Raw genomic sequence first — 22,029 nt, 5'->3', positions numbered from 1 at the left:
GGTTATCGCGGTTAATTAAAAAACTAAAAATCCGCCAAGTAGCGACGCCCCTTCAAAAATGCTTTTTTAAATTATTATTTTATTTTTTGATTATCATTATTAGTTAGACCCGCGAAGCTCTGAACCCGCGAACCTGGAACCGCGAAGTAGCGAGGTCCCACAGTATAAAATCGAGGGTTAGGGCAGTGTTTTCAACTCGTGTGCTGTAGGAAATTTCCCAATTTTATATTTGCAAAAAAACAAAACAAAAAAAAAACATTCCAGTGATCAGGCAAGTACTTGTTTTTCTTATTATATACGAATTATCTGCTCATGAGGTAGTACAGGGAAACTAATTACACTATTAATAATTAAATATTTATTAGTTAGTTATTTTCCGCATAATGGAACACATTGCACCCCCCAAAAATAGTTTTTGTGAAACATTTTTCACATATAAAGCACATTGGACTACAAGGCGCATGGAATTATAACTATCTATCCTGGTCATATCCCTCGAGACGGATGACTGATAGCAAGACAAACACATACAAAAAAATAAAATTAAAAAAAATAAAATAAAAATAAAATAAAAACATCAAATAAAATAAAAAAGGGAAAAAGTAGCAAATAAAACACTATCTATCTACCGTGGTCATATCCCTCAAGAAACCAAGACAAACACATACAATAACAAAGAAAATAAAAGGGGAAAAAAAAACACACGTGAAATTTTTTGGACCATGGCCAACCCAATTGCCCAAACACCCTCCAGATGAAATGGGACACCAGAAAGCGGCCATGACACTCGGGTCAGGGTGACACAAGACACTGTTCTGTTCAACATTAGAGCGCGACAGTTTTCACTGGTTTACCCCTGCCGCATCACACAGGTGCCCTGCCCATCCCTTAGAACGCGTCCAAACGTCCTACTATCCTTTCACAACACATCTCCACTCATTCCTATCACCAACAAGAGCTTTAGCTTCCATTATATTTCGACCTCTTTCCTGCAGTGCACTCATAACACCATCCATCCACGTCAATCGCGGCCTTCCTCTTTATATATATATATATATATATATATATATATATGTACACACACCGTATTTTCCGCACTATAAGGCGCACCTAAAAGTCTTCATTTTTTTCAAAAGCTGACCATGCGCCTTATATTACAGTGCGCCTTATTTATGGATCAATATTAAATCGCAAAGTCTTCCAACTAACTTGCAGCCGCCGACTAGATTTCCCCCCGAACGCCAAGTAGTCCGCGGTGTATGCTGGGATTTATTTACCGGCGTTTCATTGGCTAACCAATGTGTCAATCATCAGTTGACTCGATCACTATTGGCTAAAGTTATTCGGAGGTCAAAGGGCGGATCCTTTTTATCATTTACAGGCTGGCATAGGCTTAAGCGGCAAAACAAAGCCTGCAATTGGCCGAAAAAGATGAATGTGAATAGCAAGTTTGGTTGTCTACAGCATAGATAAAACATGTTTTACTATTCTGTATTTTTAAATATTTTATTCTCCTGGATTTACTAAACTCACGGATATAAGAGGACCATGGCTGCACATTATTACTGAACACAACGACTTCGGTGAGCTACTTCGGCTTTATATTTTCCCTGTATCTTGTTTCAGACTGAACTCGATGTTTCTGTGATAAGCGGTGCAGATAATGGATGGAATGGAGTGTCTATTTTTAAATTCAACTCAATTCCAAGTGTTTATTGTCATATGCACAGTAAGGAATGGTTGGCATTTCTTGAATCCCAAGACTTTAACCTTCCGAATGATGGAACGATGCATTTGAGTGACATCGTACGGACACCGCATCCGCACGTGTTCTCGACACGTATTTGCGTCTTTGCAAGCTTTTGGAATGTTAAGGGGGTAATCAGTTGGACTGAACCATCTGACTGTTTTGTCCACGTTCCCATTGTAGCGCCTTATAATCCGGTGCGTCTTATGTATGTCAAATATAGGACCAAAAACTATTTTTTCGGGGTGCGCCCTATAACCCGGTGCGCCTTATAGTGCGGAAAATACGGTATATATATATATATATATATATATACATATAAACATGAATGTATAGCAACCCTGTATTGGAACTACAACATATTGAATGTCTTCTCACTTTCTCAAGTCTCATTGATACTAGTCATTGTTCTGGTGAGAACATAACAGGACCGATAAGCCACCCAAAATAGTAATATTCACAGAGAACCATGACGTGAGTCGAGACTATTGTGACCTGCGGTCGATTACTTTACCACCTTCCGTCAGAACACAAAAGACGGCATTTCCATTGCTTTCGGAACGAAAAACTCCACGCGATCCGGCCCAAAATATAAAACCCATCCGAATGATTAGGATTCGCTTCACGGTGCGAGTAATGGCCAGGTGTTCCGATACTTTTATCAATAAAACCTACGCCCGTCTGGCAAAAGCTATTCATGAGGTGACATTATGAGAAGGGAGAGTTTGAATAGCGACAAAAGTGAAAGCGGGAGAAGATGTGAGCGCAGCCCTTAATTACCATCTTCTTAAATATTGGCTTCTGCTGCCGTTTCATAGTTCACGGCATGATTTCTTTGGGAGAAGAAAATGAATAAGTGGCTAAGTGTATCCTTGCACAGGTTGCCTGGGCTCCATCAGGCTTCCGTGTGTGATTAAATAATTGATGGCAGACCTTTAAGAAGAACAGTCCCACATTGCAAGCTTTTATCTGCATTTTGGCTGATCGTTGGAGAAAATTGTGTTGTGTGGCAATTGCGCACTGCCCAGAGCTTTTCCGCACACAAGAAAATCGAGCCGGCTCACGAAAATCAGGGCTCAAAATTGCTAATTAAGAAGCCAATTAAGTCAAAATTATAGTGCATGAAGGTCAAAATAAACGGGTTCCCCTGACACTGTGTTATAAATGTGGTATTTTGAAGTCAAGGTCGAAGTAGAACGAAGTTGAGCAAAGTCAGTAGAGTTTTTCGAGAACCGGCTTCCTCGGCTCAGCTCACTTAAAGGAACCAGCTCTTTCGGGTCCCGAACGGCTCTTCAGGTTGTTTTTGCTTCATTAATCCCAATATGATCGAATATTATGTAAAATGATGCACAAAATGACTTAAAGGAAGGGGGAATAGAACAAAAAAGAAAAAAATACCAAAATGAAAAAGGAGTGAAAAGCTAAGAAAAGAAAGAAACAAAAGGAAGAGAAAAAAGAAGGAAAAATTCAGAAAAAAGCCAGAAAAAAGAAAAGAAATAAACAAAGGAAAAAGGTAAATAGAGAACAAATAGAAAAAAGTAACAGCTAGTAAACGATAAACACAATGACAATTTTTTTAAAAAAGAATTAAAAAAAAAAAATAGAAAAAAACAGGGAAAAAGAAGAGCGTTTGTGTGATCATTGTGTTTATTTTTTCCAAGCTTGTCTTTTTTTCTTTTTGTTCTCTATTTACTTGTTTCCTACATTTCTTTTTTTCTGGCTTTTTTCTAAATTTTTTTGGTATTTTTTTCTTTTTCGTTCTATTCCCCCTTCCTTTAAGTCATTTCGTGCATAATTTTACATAATATTTGGTCATGTTGGGATTAAAGAAGCAAAAACAACGTGAAGAGCCATTTAGGACCCTTTTTAGTGAGCCGAGCCGAAGAAGCCGGTTCTCGACCGACTCTACTAACTTTACTCAACTTCGTTCTACTCCGACTCGACTTCAAAATACCGCATTTATGACACAACGTGAGGGGAACCCGTGTTTTTTTACCTTCATGCACTGTAACTTTGACTTAAGTCGCTTCTTAATTCGTAATTTGGAGCCCTGATTTTTGTGCGCTGGCTAGATTTTCTTGTGCGCCGAGAATGTGCGAGCAGTGCGCGATTGCGCACGCGCGCAGCTTAGAGGGAACACTGGTTTGATACCTTTCAAAGTCCCACATATTTTGGAAAGCTAAACATTAGGAGGTAAATGGATATGCTAGTCTATTCATCAAAGAGTTTATTAGCAAAAAGTGCTTCCCCTTTCTTGAAGTGCACCATCATTTATCTTTACTTAACGCTAAGGGGGGGAAATGCGGTGCGCTTCCTTCATGGCTAATGGTGTTCCTCCGGACCGCACGCTACTCTAATGGATAATTAACGCCTCGTCAGTCCGGCCGCAGTCTTTAATGCTGCCCGTTTAGCGTCACGCCGCTTTGTCTTCTTTTGGAGGGAAAGAAGAATGGAGATTGGACGCCGGGTAACGGCCGGCTTCTGCCATTTATGCAGTAAACGACAAATAGTATGGCTAAGCCTAGGGATATGTATCCCCCGGCATCTGTATAACTTCTCAAATACCGTCAATTACAGATAACAGGCCGCTACTTTTTTCCCACGTTTTTAACACTGCATCTTATAATATGATGTGGCTTATTAAAACAAAGCATAGGGAGGGCGCACGGCGGGTGATTACCCGATTTCTGCTCAGTGCTCTGAATGTCAAAGTGAAGCACTTCCATGGCAGAAGCTATCTTATCTACCTTGGTCATATCCAGGGTTGGGTAGGGTTACTTTAACTGGATTACTTTCAATTACTTTTGGATTACTCCAATACCAAATATGCGAATAAAAGACAAAATAAACTAAATATGAATAAAATGATGACTCACAACACGTGGTAAGCTTTCTCTCCTGGCTTTGATCTCTTTGATCTCCGACAAAACGAACATCAAATGCGACAGAAACTAAATGAAAATCAATCCAAACATCATTTTTGCCGTTACTCCCCAAGCCTGCACTAAATTTAGTCATTTAATTCATATTTAGTTTCTTTTGTCTTTTATTAGCATATTTGGTATTGGAGTAATCCTAAAGTAATTTAAAGTAATCCAGTTAAAGTAACCCTACCCAACCCTGGTCATATCCCTTCAAGAGGGGTGACCGACAGCAAGACAAACACATACAATAACAAAGAAAATAAAATAAAAACAAAATGATAAAGGGAAAACAAAATAGCAAAAAACACACACAAAATTTTGGGGGCCATGGCCAACCTAATTGCCCAATCACCCAAACAAGTTAGGAACCTCAGCACCAAAATTGGTCATGCTTTCGTCCCTCCAGATGAAATGGGACACCAGAAAGCGGCCATGTCACTCGGGTCAGGGTGAAACAACACACTCTTTTGCTCAACAGCAGGGGCCCGACAACTTTCGCTGGTTTACCCCTGCCGCATCATTCGGGTGCCCAGCCCATCCTTAAGAACGCGTCCACAATCCCACTATCCTTTCACAACACCTCTCCATTCCTTCCTATCACCAACAAAATGTCCCTGTGGTGAGGGGCCCTCTCCTCATTCGAGGTAAGAGAATTCTCCCACTGTGGTCCGCTGCGTGTCGTAAGAGGCGACTAAAGTGGAGGGAGCGAGGGGACTGGGGATCCTCTCCTCTCTATCTTTACTCCCTAAGAGACAGCAAGGCAAAGAAAGGGGGGCGGGAGACCGAAAGGTCTCGCAAACCCTAGTTATAGGGTCACTAAATGTGAGAGGATGTGGAAGTAAAGCGACTGAGTGGAAGAAAGAGATCGGAAGGAGGATGACTAAAAGGAAGATTGATGTGTTTGCCTTGAGTGTAACAAAGAAGGCAAGAGCACCTTTGAAAATAGCAGTCGAATGGGCAGTTGGTGTTAAAACAAAGAAAAATGACAACAACAGAAAAATAAAACCAGAACTTTTTACAATGGTGATTCATTGCTTTCCGTTGGGCTGTGCCAACTGGCAAACTTCTGGACTCGATATGGAGTTTTATCGTATTTGTTTTAATGACAGAAGACGACGATCTTTATCTGCAAATCAAACTGAGGCACTCACAACCCTCAAATTACAGTGGAACCTCGGTTTTCGAACGCCTCTCAGTTCGAACAAATCGGAGCCCGACCAAAAATTTCGAGAAATTCTTGCTATGCTGTTCGGTCAAAAAATCGGAGTTCGAACGCCAGTAATGCGTGAGTGCGTACGCTAGGGTGCCATGCTGAGCGGCGTACGGGTGTTTTAGCCTCTATTTACGCCTTCGAAGAAAGTCAGTGCAAGCAGCAAAGTTGCTACAGGTGAAAAAGGAAAAGTAGTGCGTACAACTATTGCATTTAAGAAAGAAATAATAGCTCCACCATCCACCTGCGCCTTCTGCTGACCACCACACAAAGGTAAGAAATCCTATTCATAATTCTTTTCTTTATCCTTTTTTTTATTTTTACACGTTCATGTTAGCGTAATCTGTATAGCGTTTTTTTGTTGTTGTCGTTTACCATTTACCGGCTTCGTCCACTGTTTACTACGGTTTTCTACCGTCCGTCATGGTGTCGCCACGTGGTAAGGTCAATAGACTCTGAGTTAGATGATTGGGTTTGACAACCGGGGACACAGTCGGCAAACAAGTATCTTAATTGCAGCACAATGTGTTACTTCTCTGTACTAGACATTCCCCCACTTATTTTTTTCTGATACACAAGGGGCGGCAGAGGCTCAGGAGGTAGAGCGCTCGTCTTGGGATCAAGAGATCGCAGTTCGAATCCCGACTCCTGCGTGTTTCAGATTCCAGATTCAGATCTACTTTATTGTCATTCTAGTACACGTGTATACAGAACGAAATGTCGATACATCTGACCCGCACAGTTTCCTTGAATGTACAGATATAAATAAAATGTGGTATTGAGTTGGAGTATTGAGTACTAATAATATACTAAATAATTATGGCTATATATAGTATTTTACAGTAGCGCAAATAGTGCAAGAGGAGCAGCTAACCAGATGTGCAAAATGGGCAGTCAGGTAAACAAGTCAGGTAAACAGTCTCCTTGGGTAAGACACTGAACCCCCAATACCCCCAATAAGCAGGTTAGCGCCTTACATGGCTGCAAGGCCGCTATTGGGAAATGTGAAGCGCATTGTAAAGCGCTTTGGAAAGTCTTGACTTGAAAAGCGCTATATAAATGCAGATCATTTCATTTCACAAGAAATTGATCAAATCAATTTTTATTTTTTTTATTATATAAAGCCGTGAAAATACAGCTCCTCAAGCTTGTAGAAATGGACACAGACAATCCAAAAACCATCACTGACGCGCGCAGCTTCCATAAACTCCAACTGAACGACTTCTTCCATATGTCACCTTGACTACCTCCCCCAAGGCAGAAACGCATTACTGGATAACTGTGTCATGCAAGCTGCCAGCTCGCTTTGAAATTTGCCTTTGGCGCGTAAAACGTTTAAACACTTCCTTTTCATCTTTGGAAATGAAACACGTGGACAAAAAAAAAGCTTGTTTAAAAACTTCAATGAAAGATATATCATGCTGTGGGGCGAAATGCCAACGTATACATCAAGGCTTGGCAGTTGCATTCAAAATGTTTAGAATGTCACGTGCTAACCGCTAACAAGCTAATGAGGCTTCCTGTGGATTGCTTTGGCTATTCAGAGTATTGGAAAGTTATTTGTAATTACCGTAAATTCCGGACTATAAGCCGCTACCTTTTTCCCCAAACGTTCAACCCTGCGGCTTATTCAGTGATGCGGCCAATTGATGTCATTCTTCTAACGGCCGCCAGCGGCGCTCGAGTACAAAAGGTGGAATATATGCGCCGAGGAAGACTGCAACTTCTTGGCTTGTGCACAAATTAAATTAGCGTAGACATATCCTCATCATGCAAATTGCAAAAAGAAAGGCACATAACGCAGCATGTGAGGAAGATGAGGACGGTCCCGTGATTTTTACAAGTACGGTATGTTTTTTTTACCAGACCCGTTTACGGTGTTGCGAGCGTGTTGCTACCATTAACTGCCCTGTCACAGGCACCGTTTGGGAGGAAAGTTATATTATTATTAAAGCTTTGAAAACTCTCAGTGTACCGTCTTTCTTTGTAAATATGTGTAACCATGTATAATATGTATTTGCAACTGTATATTTTTGTAATGTCTTTATTTCAGACACTTATTCTGAAATGATCTGAAATGATCTGCATTTCTATAGCGCTTTTCAAGTCAATGACTTCCCAAAGCGCTTTACATTGTGCTTCACATTTCCCAATAGCGGCCGTGATCTGTGCAGCCATGTAAGGCGCTAACCTGCTTATTGGGGGTAATTGGGGGTTCAATGTCTTACCCAAGGACACTTCGACATGTAACACGGACAAGCCGGGATTCGAACTGGGATCCCTTAATCCTAAAACGATCGCTCTACCTCCTGAGCTACTGCCGCCCCATGATATGTTTCCCACGGGCGAATAAAAAAGGGGCGAAAAAAACGTGGGCTGACGGGAAGTGGGGGACCACTAAAGGTGAGTGTTTTGTGGACGCGGCAGAAAATAAATTCACCCTCCGCAGTGCTTGGCGATCCAGTTGCTTCACCTTTTCACAGCGTTCGTTTCTAGTTAGCTATTTGTAGTCGTCATGTTTCGTCTGGTAGTGCCTCTTTTTTCATTCTATTCTTTGTAATCAGCCACCATCCCTGACAAATTAGACGCAGTTTTTTAACAATTTGGTGAAATAATACTCCAATTTCCATTCGTCCTGGAAGCGGCAGCGTTCACAGTCAACTTTCCTTTTTGTATTTACAGTTTAAATTCACACGTAAGGCTAAGGGCAAGGTGGCTAAAGGGCGACTGTCGTCATTTGGTGAAATAGTGATATTATTTTTCTATTTTTATGGGTACAAATCTGTCTTATACTCTGGTCAACATTACTGGCAGGCCAGTAAAAATTTTATCACGGGCCGTAACTGGCCCCCGGACATGCTTGGACTGATCATTGTTATATACCGTTGTATTAAGAGCCCAACAAGCTGTTTTTTATACTTAAACAGGGTAGCTCTTATTGTAGTCCCGTTTAATGTGCCTCGTAGTCCAGTGCGCCTTGTAGTGCGGAAAATATGGTACATACAGTGGAACCTCGCTAGTTCCCGGTTCCCCTTTTGTGGGTTCAGAGCTTCGCGGGTCTAAAAAATATACCTTACCTTCTCCATAAAAGCATTTATTGACTTGAGCAAGCGCGAGCTTATGTCAACTGAGGACACGGTGTGGACACTCTTATTGCGAAGGGGAGGGGGAGGCCCTGACACAATGCTTAGTCATGGTGAGTTACTGCTATGCTCAAAAGTAAAATCATACTGAATGGTTCCTAGTGGTTTCGCCGCAGTCCTATTCCGTGTACATACAACATATTTTACAGGTTTCTTTTTTTGTTAACATGAATTTCACTCTCTCTCTCCCTACTCGTAATCTATATGGTGTACTGTATACAGGGGGGTATACTGTACACCTGTATAGGTTTTTTGAAGCATTTTTGAAGGGGTGCCGCTACTTCGCGGATTTTCAGTTTACGCGGGTGGTCTCGGTCCCCATTAACCGCGATAACCGAGGGATTACTGTATTAACTTATCCGACTGATACATAAACCTAAAACAAAAGAGTTCCTAATAAAGTAGCCCCAGTAATTTCATTCCCTCTCAAACGGTTGCCTAAACAATCCCCACACGGGAAACATGCTGGGAGAAAATGCACAGTTCGTCTTATTTAAACGCATAATAATGCACTTAATGGTGCTGAGGAGAGAAGATTAACAAAAGATTCAGTGTCTTGTTGCCCTTTATTCTTTTTTTTTTCTCAGTCCGAGGGCTAATTTGGCGTGCACCCCGAGGACACGTAGCATCGAGCAATGTCAAACGAGCAAAGCGGAATGAAAGCTTGCATGCTAATAAGGTGAGTGCTGGAATTCAAAGGATGAATACTGAATCAGGAGTTTTATTGTTTGAGGTGTAGTCAGGACAAATAAAAACCACGCTTAAGGAATTTATGATAGTTATCCACAGCCAATTCGTATAAATAATGGCTTAATTACGCGTCTAAGGGGAAATGATTGCTAGCGTGTCATTATGTGTCATTACTCCAAATAATTGGCCATCTTTGCCTGAATGTTCACGATAAGTATGAAAAAAAAAAGGATTAATTCTACTTTTTGCGAAATGCATGCGGTGTTTGTAACCGCGTTGCTCTTGTCGATAGGTTGGCCTGTGCTCTATATTAAATTTGCTTGTTATGTGCTGAAAATAAGCGCAGCCGTCTTTTTGTCACACACAAAAAATGTGATGTATATACTCCAATGCTAGTTTCTGTGATTTTTTTTCTCTATCTAATTTTGCATTTCCCCCAATTTTGTCACGGTTGCCATGGCGCCCAATTGGCCCCGCCTGTGTGGCGCCAGCTGCAGCTCGTTGACAGATTTGAACTCAGTGCTCTCAATCACCTTTTGTCAGTCCATCAACGAACCTCTGCCCCACAAGACGTGGGTTTTGACTCAGTCCTGTTTCCTGTTGGTATTTCCTGTCCGGTATTGTTACAGTTTATTTTTTTTAATATCAGTTTCCAGTTTTGTTCCCGTCTAGTTTGTCCTGTTTAATTTTGATATCCTGTTTTGATATCAATTCTGTCTGTTCCGTTGTTTAATATCGGTTTCCAGTTTTGTTCCCGTCTAGTTTGTCCTGTTTAATTCCGATATCCTGTTTTAATATCAATCCTGTCTGTCCCGTCTTCTCCGGTATCGACCCCATCCGTCCGATATCTGCACAGGCAATTGGTATCGATCTCGTCGGCTTCCTATCATTCCACGCCAGACTGCTGCCTTACGTGCATGACTCCCCACTTCCCGTAAAATAAAAAGCTTGTCTGAGAAACGTCACGCATTTGGGTCCTGATCCAGTTCCGGTTCTGGACAAATTTACTACAACATTTTCGATAAGGGCTGAAAATGTTAGCAATAATCCATTAATAACGCCAAGAACCAGTATCATAATTTTTTATGACCGTACTTTCTGTACTATTAAGGTGCACAGACCCATACCCCAAAAATAGTCTGTGATAGATTTTTCATATAGAAAAATCATGCAAGGACTTGGTCCCTCATATCTTTCTGATTAAATTTCCCCCTATGTTCTGGTCCAGAGCCTTCGTTCTGAAAACTGTGGTCTACGAGTGATCCCAAGAACCAAGAAGAAATTCGCAGGTTCCAAAGTGTTCTCCATCTGGGCACCGGTGCTGTGGAACGCTCTTACCCCTAAGATGCGATCTGCAACCTCAGTGGAAATGTTTACATCTAAGCTTAAAACACACTTCTACTCTATAGCATATGAATAACCTATATTTTTTGTGGACAATAACTGTATTATTTGTAATTGCAGAATCCTTTGCCGGGTCATCCTGAAAGGGGGATACCTCTTGTGCGGTCCCTTCTCAAGGTTTCTTCATTTTCCTCATGTTGAGGTTTTTGAGTTTTTCCTTGCCCTCATGTTGGTTTCAGATCAGGGGATGGTGTCATAATAGTCTGAAATAATAGTCTGTACAATAACCTGTGCAGCCCTTTGAGACTCTTTGTGATTAAGGGCGTCACAAATAAACATGAAATGGCCTGACTTGACTGAGATTTTTGGGTTTTTCCTTGCCCTCATGTAGGTTTTAGATCAGGGGATGGTGAAATAATAGTTTGTAATAGTCTGTGGTCTGTGCAGCCCTTTGAGACTCCTTGTGATTAAGGGTGTCACAAATAAACATGACTTGACTGAAGTTTTCAAATTTTCCTTGCCCTCATGTAGGTTTCAGATCAGGGGATGGTGTAATAATAATAATAATAAATTAATTAATAGTCTGTGCAATAACCTGTGCAGCCCTTTGAGGCTCTTTGTTATTAAGGGCTATACGAATAAAAATGACTTGACTAGTCTACCTCAATCATCTCGCCACAGTCATTTCCTCGTCCTTGACCCAAGTGGGCATCGGCGCAAAGAGGCAGCATCGGGGTCTTGTCAGAGCATCTCGGGCCGGGCGGCACCGTTGCCTCGGGCCTTTCCACCGGCTCATCAATATTCATCGACCCGCTGCGTCTAATGTCCCGAGCGGCGGCCGGGAATGAAGTTGTAGAGGTCACGCTCTTGGCACGAGAGAAAGACGACGGGCGGGAGGAGGGAAAGAGCAATGTCGAGGATTCAAAGAAGAGGCGTGAAAAAAAGAAGCGATAAGAGACAAAATGAGAAGCAAACAAGGAAAAGGGCGAAAACGCTTCGGGGGCTAGCGAGGGTGTTGCGTTCCGGTGGTTTATCAGCGAAGAGTGTAGAAGAAAACACGTACGTGATAACATTGTGTGCATGTAAAGTAACCAAACATTAAAAGCATTATATTTTGCTTTCTTTCCACAGGTTTGGCGCTCACATTGCCCCAAAAGACGCTGCTATATGTGCGCAGGTAAAAAGGTTAGTAAATGACCTATGGCTAAGCTCCGCCCTCAAATGAGATAAGCCAATCACAGTGAGCATTGCTGACTCGGACAAGCTCTACTGCAGGGGTGTCAAAGTCATTTGAACTCGGGGGCCACACCATAGAACAAACATTCTGTTGGGGGCCGGACTAGTAGATGAGAGAGAAAGAAAAAGAGAGATGAAGAAATAAGAGAAAGAGGGAGGGAAAAGGAGAGAGGGCAGGACAAAGAAAGAAAAAGAGAGAGGGAGAGAGCGTAAGAAAGATAAAAAGTTGTGAGAGAGGGGGAAAAGAAAGGGAGAGGAAGAAAGAAATCCGAAGAGAAATAGAAAGACAGAAGGAGTGAAAAGAGAAAAGAAAGCGCAAAGGGTAGGAAGAGAGAGAAAAGGAAAAAAGGAGCATCATTATCAAACATGTCCAAAACTTGACATCACCTGCTGAGTTTCCGGCAATGCAAAATTATTTTACACTTTTGAATGAATCGACTCATGTACGATTGCCTACAAACGTCATTTTGTTTTACATTTCTTTTTTTTCCAGGTATCTTTTGTCGCATATTACTAACAATTTTGGGGGGCTTATTGAATCCGTTGCACGATACACAACTGTATTTAATTACATTTTTGAGTGGAAGTACAATGTTGGCAACAAGATTGACTTGATACAATTGGAAATTATTTGAATGCAACACAAACTTTTTCTTCTTTTTCCCTGTTTTTTAAATTTTTTTAAATTCCTTTAAAAAAATCTATGTGTTTATTTTTTCCTAGCTGTTACTTTTTTCTTTTTGTTCTCCATTTACTTTTTTTCCTTTGTTTCTTTTTTTTTTCCTGGCTTTTTTTTTCTGATTTTTCCTTCGTTTTTCTCTTCCTTTTGTTTCCTTTTTTTCTCAGCTTTTCACTACTTTTTCATTTTGTTATTTTTTTCTTTTTGCTTCTATTTCCCCCCCTTCCTTTAAGTCATTTTGTGCACAATTTTACATAATATTTGGTCATATAGGGATGCATGAAGCAAAAACAACCTGAAGAGCCGTTTGGGACCCAAAAGAGCCGGTTCTTTTTAGTGAGCCGAGCCAAAGAAGCCGGTTCTCGACAAACTCTACTAACTTTACTCAACTTCGTTCTACTTCGACCTTGACTTCAAAATATCGCATTTAGAACACAGCATTAGGAGAACCCATATATTTTTACCTCCATGCACTGTAACTGTGACCTAATTCACTTCTTGATCAGCAATTTGCAGCCCTGATTTTTGTGAGCTGGCTAGTTTTTCTTGTGCGCCGAAAAGCTCTGGAAGTGCGCGATTGCGTACACGCGCAGCTTCGGAGGAACATATGTAATCTTTTTGGGGCCAAAAGCTTCAATCGTTTTGCTTTAAAGAGAATGTTGAATGTTTGTCCGAGTGAGTTAAGGGGGCGGGGCTTAGCCATAGCTCAATTGTGGACTTCAAGGTTAGCCTAATGAGAAGGCAAAAAAAAAACCTTCTCACACACACAAAAACACACTATCCTGACATGAAAATCCCCCAAATCTCCATTTTAAACACACAGAGTGTATTTTATTAGCATGCCCATTTGCAGCCAGACTGACTCTGCGCTGTCCTTCATCGGGCATGCGGGCATTGGGGTAGGGGGGGAAAAGATCCCATGAATATTCCATTAGCCAGAAAAAGGTCAAAGAGAAAAAAGGGAGCGCCCCCCAGCCTCCACAAATGAGCGCAAACATGCACAATTAACTCATGAGCAACGACGAGGTCAACATTGTTGAATGTTAAAAAACCTTATAATTACTGGTGAATTTGACTCATTTATTGATATGGCACAGTAAACGTCAAGAACCGGAACAGGATCAGGACCCAAATGCGTGACGTTTCTCGCCCAAGACTTATGTTTTACGGGAAATGGGGAGTCATGCACGTTAGGCAGCAGTCTGGCGTGGAATGATAGGAAGTCAGAGGCCGACGAGATCGATACCAATTGCCCGAGCATATTGGAAAGATGGGGTCGATACTGGACAGGATGGGACAGACAGGATTAATATCACAATTAAACAGGACAAACTAGACGGGAACGAAACTGGAAACTGATATTAAACAACAGGACGGACCGGATTGATATCCAAACAGGATATCGAAATTAAAGAGGACAAACTAGATGGGAACAAAACTGGAAACCGATATTAAACAACGGGACGGACCAGATTGATATCAAAACAGGATATCGAAAATAAACAGGACAAACTAGACAGGAACGAAACTGGAAACCGATATTAAAGAACGGGACAAACCATATTGATATCAAAACAGGATATCAACAAAATCAATACCGATTGCCCAAGCAGATATCAGGCAAATGGTGTCGATACTGGACAGGATGGGACAGGCAGGATTGATATCAAAACAGGATATCGAAAATAAACAGGTCAAACTCGACAGGAACAAAACTGGAAACTGATATTAAACAACAGGACAGACTGGATTGATATCAAAACAGGATATCGAAAATAAACAGGACAAACTAGACAGGAACAAAACTGGAAACTGATATTAAACAACAGGATGGACCGGATTGATATCAAAACAGAATATCAAATTAAACAGGACAAACTAAAGGAGAACGAAACTGGAAGCGGATATTAAACAACGAAACAACCCGATTGATATCAAAACAGAATATCAAATAAAACAGGACAAACTAAATGCGAACGAAACTGGAAACCGATATTAAAGGGACGGACCGGATTGATATCAAAACAGGATATCAAAATTTAACAGGACAAACTAGACGGGAACGAAACTGAAAACCAATATTAAACAGGACAAAATAAACGGAAACAATACCGGACAGGAAATACCAACAGGAAACAGGACCGAGTCGAAACCCACGTCTTGCGGGGCAGAGGTTCGTTGACGGACTGACAAAGGAAGAGTGAGAGCACTGAGCTTAAATAGATGGCAAGCCAATCTGTCAACAAACTGCAGCTGGCGCCACACGGGTGGGGCCAATTGGGCGCCATGGCAACCGTGAAAGTCACGAGAGGCGGAGAGTCCTAGATGTACAGTATGTATGTATTTTAGCAGGTAGGTTGGTGCGTGTAATTGAGTATATGTATGTGTGTATATATATATATATATATATATATATTTTCTTTTTTTTTTTTCTTTTTTAGGGGCTATGCTTCTGCTCGCCCCTTTCTGAATACGTCTTTGTTTTCTTTTCCTTTGTTTTGTGGTTTATGTATCTTACTCACTTTTATTTTGAACATGTCTTTGTTTTGAGAAATTGTTTGACAACAATCAGGAAGCTTTGCACTACTTGTAATGCACAGGTGCCGAACAGGCGGCCCGCGGGCCAAATCAGGCCCGCTAAGGGATTGAATCCGGCCCCGAGACAGCACTCAGAGAAGCGCAAGAGAAAAACAAGCTGCAGGTTGAAATATGTCCACTTGATGTTGCCAAAGCCAGGTGTCTCGAACAAAGACACTGTACTTGGATTTATTTCTCTCTCTCTTTCTCCCTCTCTTTGTTTTGCACTCCTTTTCTCTCACTCCGTCTCTTTCTCTCTCTCTCTCTGTGTCTTTTAACCTCTTTTGCTCTAACTTTCTTTTTTCCTTTTCTCTCTTCTCTTTCTCTCTTCCTACCCTTTGCGCTTTCTTTTCTTTTTTCTCTCCTTCTGTCTTTCTATTTCATTTTGGATTTCTTTCTTCCTCTGTTTCTTTTCCCCCTCTCTCACGACTTTTTATCTTTTGTTTCTCACGCTCTCTCCCTCTCTCTCTTTTTCTTTCTTTGTCCCACCTTCTCTCCTTTTCCCTCCCTCTTTCTCTTATTTTTTTATCTCTTTTACTTTCTCTTTATTCTACTAGTACGGCCCCCGACCAAACGTGAGTTCTATCGTGTGGCCCCCGAGTTCAAATGAGTTGGACACCCCTGTTGTAATGCATACTCATAAAAAATAACAACCTCTCTGAAAGAATCTCAGAACGAATAAATGCCATTCCTGAGAGTGGGGAAAAAAAATCAACAGTTTTGCTGATGGACGGATGACCGAGTGCGCGAGGGGATTGAGAAAAGGATAGACGGGCGGACGGACGAATGAGCAGATGGATAAAAACGTGGATGATGGCTAAATGAGTGGGTAGGTGAGTATATGGACAGTCGGATGGACAGACGGACGGACAGATGGCTGGATGAGTTGATAGACAGTCAGGTGGTGAAAGTGAAAAGTTTGCCTAGATAATATCACCTGTTCAATTATGAGAAAGAGACGGATGATAACATAGTTCCACAGCATGTACAACTTGTCTAGAAGTGAAAAAAGTTGCCTGGGACCAATGTTCCCTGTCATTTTCCTTACGGGTCTGAGCGTTCACACAAAGTCGGTGAGCAACGCTTGAAACAACAGTGAGCGACGGCGATCCCAAGTGTGGCAACTAAATCATTAACAAACATGTCCAAAACTTGACATCACGTTACATTTTGCTGAGTTTCCGGCAATGCAAAATTATTTTTCATTTTGAAGGAATTGACTCATGTACGATTGCAAAGGTTACAGGCTCACAAACGTCATTTGTTTTTACAATTCTTTGACAAGATTTCTATTTCTTTTTTTTTCCTGATAAATTTTTTCACATAATATTAACATTTTGGGGGGCTTAATTGGTCAGTTGTAAGATACAGAACTGTACTTAATCATTTTTTTTAGTGGAAGTACAATGTTGGCAAAAAGATTCACTTGATATTATTGGAAATTATTTGAATGCAATACAAACTTTTTCCTCTTTTTCCCAGTTTTTTTTTTTCAATTCCTTCAAAAAAAATCTCATTGTGTTTATTTTTTCCTAGCTGTCACATTTTTCTTTGTGTTCTCTACTTACTTTTTTTCCTTTGTTTCTTTCTTGCCTTTTTTTCTGGCTTTTTTCTGATTTTTCCTTCTTTTTTCTCTTCCTCTTGTTTGTTTTTTTTCTCAGCTTTTCACTACTTTTTCATTTTGGTATTCTTTTTCTTTTTTGTTCTATTCCCCCTTCCTTTAAGTCATTTAGTGCATAATTTTACATATTTGGTCCGTTTCTTTTTTTTCCCTGTTTTTTTCTACTTTTTTAAAAATTCCTTTAAACAAATCTCATTGTGTTTATTTTTTCCTAGCTGTTACCTTTTTCTTTTTGTTCTCTATTTATTTGTTTCCATTGTTTCTTTTTTTCTGGCTTTTTTCTGATTTTTCCTTCTTTTTACTCTTCCTTTTGTTTGTTTTTTTCTCAGCTTTTCACTACTTTTTCCATTTTGGTATTTTTTTCTATTTTGTTCTATTCCCCCTTCCTTTAAGTCGTTTTGTGCATAATATTTGGTCGTGTTGGGATTAAAGAAGCAAAACAACCTGAAGAGCCGTTTGGGACCCGAAAGAGCCGGTTCCTTTTAGTGAGCCGAGCCGAAGAAGCCGGTTCTAGAAAAACTCTACTGACTTTACTCAACTTTGTTCTACTTCGACCTTGACTTCAAAATACCGCATTTAGAACACAGCGTCAGGGGAACCCGTGTATTTTTACCATCATGCACTGTAACTTTGACTTAATTGGCTTCTTAATGAGCAACTTGGAGCCCTGATTTTTGTGAGCTAGCTAGATTTTCTTGTGCACGGTAAAGCTCTGGGTAGTGCGCAATTGCGCACACGCGCAGCTTAGAGGGAACATCGCCTGGGACGGCCTGTCCCGTGTCGAGTACAAACGCAATCGTCAGAGCTCGGCCGATGGAGTTGACAACGTTGTTTACAAGCAAGCCACTCCCGAACTCATCTCACTTCCCACACGGATGAGTTCAACTCGTCCTCAGGCCGTCGTTTTCGCCTGACTTCCAATCCTTATCAGTCTGCGCTCGTTTTACTGCGCCTCCTCCTTCCTCCACCCGTTTTTTTTTTTTTTTTATTCTGCAGACTCAATCATCCACATTGGGGCACCGGCGAGATGACAAGAGGTCGTCTCTCCAGGCTGTGAGATTTAAAAACGAAATAAAGTGTTGGCTGCAGAAGTCCCCTGAGGATAGTGGATAGGGACTGCTAAAAATAAACCGAGAGACAGTTTAGGGACGAGCTATCACAGGAGCGACCTATGACCTGCCGAGAGTGGCCTCACCGCCATCCAGGGTTGGGTAGGGTTACTTTAACTGGATTACTTTCAATGACTTTTGGATTACTCCAATACCAAATATACCAATAAACAGGGTTGGGTAGGGTTACTTTAACTGGATTACTTTCAATGACTTTTGGATGACTCCAATACCAAATATGCCAATACACAGGGTTGGGTAGGGTTACTTGAACTGGATTACTTTCAATGACTTTTGGATGACTCCAATACCAAATATGCTAATAAAAGACAAAAGAAACTAAATACGAATTAAAAAGATGACTCACAACACGTGGTAAGGTTTCTCTCCTGGCTTTGATCTCTTTGATCTCTGGCAAAACGAACATCAAATGCGACAGAAACAAAATGAAAATCAATCCAAACAGCTTTTTGCCATTCCATGTATTCCGTTACTCCCCAAGCCTGCACCAAATTTAGTCATTGTATTCATATTTAGTTTCTTTTGTCTTTTATGAGCATATTTGGTATTGGAGTCATCCAAAAGTACTTGAAAGTAATCCAGTTACAGTAACCCTACCCAACCCTGCCGCCATCGCATTGATTATTTATTCAACCTTGAAAAAAATCCTCCGACTTACTCAGGTTCTTTCTTAAATACAGTGATCCCTATCATGGGTTCTGTTCGGAATGTCAATCCCGTGATAAACAAGGAACCTTGACCCCATTTTCCACATTATAAGTCTGTATTATAAGGCACACCCCCCAAAAATATTCCTTTGTCATATTTTTCAATAGGCACACCAGACTATAAGGTGGTGGAATTCAGACTGCGTAAGAACTGCCGCGTGCATTTGTGCATAACTGTTGGGCTTGGTCTACTTTAATGCAAAGATTGATCACAAGACCACTAGTGGTACAGACGACATACAAATGAAGGCTAATCTTATTTTACTCATGGTGCCAGAAACACTGATTTACTTTATGCATTCTGATAAATGAAACAGTCTCTCCACTTCGTCACCTGTGTCTTTTAACCTATTTTCCTTTTTTTCCTTTTCTCTCTTTTCTCTTTCTCTCTTCCTACCCTTCGCGCTTTCTTTTCTCTTTTCTCTTCTTCTGTCTATCTATTTCTCTTTGGATTTCTTTCTTCCTCTCCCTTTCTTTCCCCCTCTCTCTTCTTTTCCTCTTTCTCTTATTTCTTTATCTCTCTTTTTCTTTCATCTACTATTCCGGCCCCCGACCAAATGTTTGTTCTATCGTGTGGCCCCCCGAGTTCAAATGAGTTTGACACCCCTGGGTTAGACACTCTGAATGCAAAACATGCATATCTGTGAAGTACCAAAACTGCAAAAAGTAAGCCATGCTATAAAGAGGGATTTACAGTATATATTATGAGTCAGGGGTGTCAAACTCGTTTTAGCTCGGGGGCCACATGGTAGAAAAAGGGGGAAAGACTAGTAGATTAAAGAGGAAAAAAAGGGAGTGATAAAGTGAAAAAGAGACGGGAAAAAGAGGGACATGAGATAAAAAGAGTGAGGAAGAAAAAAGAAAGGGACAAAGGGAGAGGAAGGAACAAAGGGAGAGCGACAAGGAGGCAAAAAAGGGAAAAGATTAAGAGAGAAGGAGAGAAAGAAAGAAAGAGAGAGAGAGAGAAATACAGCCACAGTCTCTTTGGAAGTAACTCCTGACTTTGGCGACACCCAGTGGACATGTTTATAACCGGAGTTCATTTTTATCTTTCGCTTCTCTTGGCATTGTCTCTCGGGCCGGATGAAACCCTTGGGGCCTGATCCGTCCCGCAGGCCGCATGTTCCACACCATCGTAATCGTTCTATACAAAAGAGAGTTTTGCTGATAGTGTTCTTTTTCTTGTCAAACAAAAATGGCAAACTGAAATTAAACTCCCTGGTGGAGGTAATGATGCAAATCCATTCTCCCAAGCGGGTGCAGACATCTGCATTCATGTCCCTTTATTCCCGGTCGGCGAAATGTCACAAACAAATAAAGTCAATGGTGTCGAGAGCAAAAGGCCACACGTGACGCACAAGATAAAAACGCGCTCCAGTCTTGACAGAGCTGACATTTTAACGAATGCCGCTTATGACTAATCATTTCGAATGAAGTCACAAAATCCATGCCAGGCTTCACCTCGCTGCTAGCCAAATGCTAAATGTAGGCAGCCCTCTGCGTCCGCGTCCCGATGACACGTAAAGGCAGAGGTGGGTGGTAAGCAGTGTTCCCTAAGCAAGGTTTTCTTTTAGCCACACTGTTTTATGTGAGACTGGAGTGCCACGTCCAATTTCGTTGTCACAATACAGTGGAACCTCGCTAGTTCGCGGTTCCAATTTTGCGGGTCTAAAAAATATACCTTGCCTTCTCAATAAAAGCATTTATTGACTTGACACCATTGAGCGCGAGCTTATGTCAACTGAGGACACGGTGTGGACACTCTTATTGTGAAGGGGAGGGGGAGGCCCTGACACAATGCTTGGTCATTGCCGCTTCGCTCACCCCCCCTCTCCTTCAACTCCTCCCACCTCACCCCCTTCTTATGTGGCGCTGTTTATCATGGAGTAACTCAGCGACACGACATAAGTATATTCTCTTCTGTCACATTTCATCTCAAGTTTGACTTTATTATACCAAAAGCGAGCGGTTGTTTGTAATACCTAAACACCGCTAATTGTGTGCGGTTTTGTGTATTTGTTGTAAAAGCTGTTCGATGCCCCTAGCTAAAGTATGTTGTTATTGTCAGAAGCTAGCTCTTTCACTTTCATTCAAATGATTGAACCATTTTTTGAACTGTCGTTTCCCAAAACGCTTCACAAACACTCATCAAATATCACAATTTCACTGTTTTTATTTTCAATATGTAACCGGTAGTGTTAACAAGCCAAAAAAACTGCGATGGCTGCATGTGGTTGAGAGCGGTTAATACAATCATACTGAATGGTTCCTAGTGGTTTCGCCGCAGTCCTATTCCGTGTATGTAACATATTTTACATTTTTTTTTTTTGTTATAACATGAATTTCTCTCTCTCTCTCTCTCTCTACCCGTATTCTATATGCTGTACTGTATACAGGGGGGGGTATACTGTATACCTGTATACGTTTTTTAAAGCATTTTTGAAGGGGCGCCGCTACTTCGCTGATTTTCAGTTTTCGCGGGTGGTCTCGGTCCCCATTAACCGCGATAACCGAGGGATTACTGTATTTTCAACCCATTTTGTAACAATGACAATTCTAATCCGCCTGACACTGCAAAAAGGAATCCTCCAAACTTAAATCCGGTAATATGGATTTTTTTTTTATGGAACTACTTGGCTAGCGGACAACTAATGGCCCAATCCTGCTAATATGTGCTGAGCGAGTACAATGATACCAATGAAGGGACTTTCTGAACATCCCTGAAGCCGTCTTTGTCCCAACTCTGCTCCTGAGCAGAGGGAGAAATGCGATACATTAAAAGCTTTGAAATCTTGTCTACAAAAAGACCTTTAAAAGCAGCGAGGGGAAAGTGCAAAAAGTCAGTCCTTAAAGGAAAAAAAAAAAAAAGATTAATTAACTGCTTCCTTTGGCTGTTCACTTCCTCTGCATTTGTGTGCTGGCAGCTAAAGCGAACAAGAGCGCAGTCACACAAGACTGCTGCCAAGAGCTCATGGAGGCATGAATCCAGCGGACCTTTAATTGGTCAATCAAGAGACGCCA

General features: G+C 41.2%; 1 protein-coding gene across 1 annotated transcript in view; it reads right to left on the bottom strand.

Moving 5' to 3' along the window:
• The window catches only part of nbas (NBAS subunit of NRZ tethering complex), a 287,616-nt gene that overhangs the window by 33,839 nt on the left and 231,748 nt on the right, over nt 1-22,029 (bottom strand). The window lies entirely within an intron of this gene.

This window comes from Urocampus carinirostris, chromosome 20, assembly GCF_059441175.1.
Source record: "Urocampus carinirostris isolate Australia breed hairy pipefish chromosome 20, RoL_Ucar_1.0, whole genome shotgun sequence".
Lineage (NCBI taxonomy): Eukaryota > Metazoa > Chordata > Actinopteri > Syngnathiformes > Syngnathidae > Urocampus > Urocampus carinirostris.
This window is presented reverse-complemented; position numbering and strand designations above follow the sequence as displayed.